Source organism: Diplotaxodon limnothrissa, linkage group LG3, assembly GCF_057381915.1.
Source record: "Diplotaxodon limnothrissa isolate DT_005_m linkage group LG3, D_limnothrissa_male_GT1.1, whole genome shotgun sequence".
Taxonomy (NCBI): domain Eukaryota; kingdom Metazoa; phylum Chordata; class Actinopteri; order Cichliformes; family Cichlidae; genus Diplotaxodon; species Diplotaxodon limnothrissa.
The window spans coordinates 33,734,263-33,738,286 of NC_140598.1; positions in this window are offsets into that span (position 1 = coordinate 33,734,263).

Genomic DNA, 4,024 nt, shown 5'->3' on the forward strand with positions numbered 1-4,024 from the left:
TGCAGCCTTAAAGGCCGCATTTTAAGGCCGATTACGTCACAGTGGCGCTCAGAAGGCTGTCCCAATTCAAAGGCTGCTCGAAATGCGGCCCTCAAATGCGTCCTTCATTTCCCTGAATTTTAACGCTGTGGCAGTGTAGACTTCGTGGCCCAACATATCCCACAATTCATAGCGCGGCAGTCGGTGTGGATAATTTTGCCGCAGACGGCAGAAGCGGAGCAGCCGAAGAGTAAACTGTGAAAAGTAAGTACTGAATATTATTTCACTTATTTATGTGCAAATGTTTAATAATGAGGAACAATAAAACATTACTGTTGGCCACATGTCGGCAATGTTATTTGCCATTAGCGATGTTTGTACGCTCAGCTTTTACTTGCCTTTAAAGCCTTTAAAATATAATAATACAATAGTCGACCTTAATCTTACAGAGAATATGATGATTTTGTGGATAATTAAAGTCAGTCATTTATCCAAAAACACAACAAGCTGACAGTCAGTGATGCTGCTCGGTTTGCAGTCCTGAATATCACGGCACAAGCAGGATTCACTGCACTGTTAATGTTAGCTATGTTATATTGCTGCCTCTGTTCGGTGGTGTCGAGCCAAACAGACTTTAACGTGTTTGAACGAGCTGACGGTTCACTCGTTAAGCTGAAAGAAAGATGCTTTAATCACAGGGGCCACACATGTGTCCACTGCACCATCTGGGAACTCTTCTTGTTTCGTAATAACACAAACACTAAATCCTCCTGTTTGTAGCAGTGTATACACCTGAGACTGTCACCTGTCTGTCTGTCCTGCACTCTCTCTCTGTTTCTTTCTCTCTGATTGTGTAATAAAAGTATGAACATGTATTCATAAGTTACACTTGTGTTTGAATCCTGCAGCTTATCACACATTTGATTTCCATGTGTGACGACTGCAAGTGTCCAGAGTGAGGACAGACTGAGGGACACACTGCTGCACATCATCTGCTTGGAGTCATTTTTGACCAGGACATGTCCTTCAACACACATATTAAACAAATATGTAAGACTGCTTTCTTCCATTTGCGCAACATCTCTAAAATTAGAAATATCCTGTCTCAGAGTGACGCTGAAAAACTAGTTCATGCATTTATTACTTCCAGGCTGGACGACTGTAATTCATTATTATCAGGATGTCCAAAAACTCCCTGAAAAGCCTTCAGCTAATCCAAAATGCTGCAGCAGGAGTCCTGACAGGGACTAGAAAGAGAGAACATATTTCTCCTGTTTTGGCTTCCCTTCATTGGCTTCCTGTTAAATCCAGAATTGAATTCAAAATCCTGCTCCTCACATACAAGGTCTTAAATAATCAGGCCCCATCTTATCTTAATGACCTTATAGTACCATATCACCCTATTAGAGCGCTTCGCTCTCGCTCTGCAGGCCTACTTGTTGTTCCTAGAGTATTTAAATGTAGAATGGGAGGGAGAGCCTTCAGTTTTCAGGCCCCTCTTCTGTGGAAGCAGCTTCCAGTTTGGATTCGGGAGACAGACACTATCTCTACTTTTAGGATTAGGCTTAAAACTTTCCTTTTTGCTAAAGCATATAGTTAGGGCTGGACCAGGTGACCCTGAATCCTCCCTTAGTTATGCTGCAATAGATGTAGGCTGCCGGGGGATTCCCATGATGCACTGAGTTTTTCCTTTCCAGTCACCTTTCTCACTCACTATGTATTAATAGACCTCTCTGCATTAAATCATATCTGTTATTAACCTCTGTCTCTCTTCCACATCATTCCAGTGTTTTCAGTGTGGGAGAAAGTACTCAGGGCCTTCAAGTTACACACTATGAAAGGCAGCAACAAGTGTAATATTCAGAAACCTAATGTATCAGCAGCAGAATGGACCTAAAACTAAATGTCTGTTTCAGTTCTATGAAGCTTTGAGTATTTTGGATCAGTAGCACTGCTGTGTTTGTTGCATCATATTGCTGTAATTGTTTATATGCTTTATACTGTATATTCTGAGGTAAGTTGATCTATAGTGTTACATCATACTGTATACTTTCTGCCCAGTTTGACCCATTTAGCAGACGTCAGCCTGTTTAAGGCTCTGATGTCTATTCTGTATGACTTAAAGCAGTTATGACATGGTCTGATTTTCTCACCCAATAAAGGAATATTTCATATATCAGTCTACTCTTCATTCTATCAGAAACAATTATCACAGCTCGTACATTTTCTTTTTACACATATATGTAAGCATTGAGCCAAATTTAGTAATGCGAACATACTGAAGGAACAACATTTGTCTCTTATATATGATACACCTACAGTGGGTCAAAAAAGTATTTAGTCAGCCACCGATTGTGCAAGTTCCCCCACCTAAAATGATGACAGAGGTCAGTAATTTGCACCAGAGGTACACTTCAACTGTGAGAGACAGAATGTGAAAAAAAAATCCATGAATCCACTCGGTAGGATTTGTAAAGAATTTATTCGTAAATTAGGGTGGAAAATAAGTATTTGGTCACCTCAAACATGAAAAATCTCTGGCTCTCACAGACCTGTAACGTCTTCTGTAAGACGCTTAGACATTCACATTACTCACACCCTCATTACACATACATATAGGATCTTGGGGGTGGGCACAATACACGGAGTCCAAGTTACCATCAGGGTGTACACCTCACCCCTGGCATCGTTGCCCACCTCTCAATTTTAAATACATGTAGACATTGAGGGCTAACAGGAGGGACTATGCGCTTGTGTGTTGACATATGTGTGGTTGACAGAAATATTCATTTCTGTCAACCACACGTTTCCCGCTATCATGGTTGCTTGGCAACCTGGGCAGCGCGACGGAGGCTAGACCGTCCCATTTCACAAGCCTCACACTTCCGGCCTTAGCGGTCTTTGAGTACGCGGCACTTGAGGACTGTTGAGGCTGCGTACTTTAAGGCTGCAGACCCTGAATTGGGATACAGCCCCTGTCTCGTCAGTGTGATCAGCGTCAGCCGTGTTTCCCAGCTGTTTCCTCGTTGCTCTGTTCACCTCTTGTATTATTTAGTGTCTGCATCTTCCCCTGCTGGTTGTTGCATCATACTGTCACGGTCTGGCTGGCAGACCGTGGGGATGTGGGGAAAGGAGGACCCAGGCGCGGTGCTCTATGTATAAACAGTGTGTTTATTTACAGAGTGGAACAAAAACAACAATAAATCCCCGTGTTCTCCCAGACTCCCGTGTCGTGTCTCTGCGTGAATAGTTCGTGTCTCTGTGCTCTCCGCTCCCGTGTCAGCACCCCCCGGTGCTCGCTGCTCTTCGTGCCTTCCACGCTCCTCCTGCGGGAAACAATAGATGCAGCCGTCAGGACACAAATGACCGCGGGCATACACTTACACACACTAACTCAATTCAACGGGACGACTAACGTGGAGTCACAAGGAAATGATCCCGCGTCGGTGGGAGCTCCAACTCTCTCCTAAGTAGCTCCCCCGACGAGGCCTGATCAGCAGCAGGTGTGTGGCTTCGGGTGTGGCCAGTCCTTCCGCAGGGCCACACCCCTCAGGCCTGCAGGTGGCTGAGCTCCATCCTCCAAGCATACCCGCAGACATACACACACACACACACACACACACACACACTCACATCTACAAGCATGGCGAAGAGCAGCAGCAACACCAAAATACATATAATAATAATAATAATATAATTCATAACTGCTCAGGGATCCTGGGTTGCTCAGACCCAGGACCCTGACACATACCCTCACTTTCACTGTGTGTTCTGTTTGCCAGCCTGTTTAGTTTGTTCTGTGTTCCCAGTTTAGTTAGTTGTTTTTTTTTTGTTTTGTTCAGTTTCTTTCCAGCAGTAAAGCTGAGCATTTTGAGTTACTTCTGTCTCCGTGAGTCCTGCATTTTAGGTCCTCTCTTCCTGCCTGCCTGCACACATTCTTGACATTAACCTTGGAAAACAGAACTTATGTCTTGATAATAATTATAATTTCCACATTTTTAGACTGTGCATCACTGTTTCAGTGATGCATTTTCTTTACTTACTT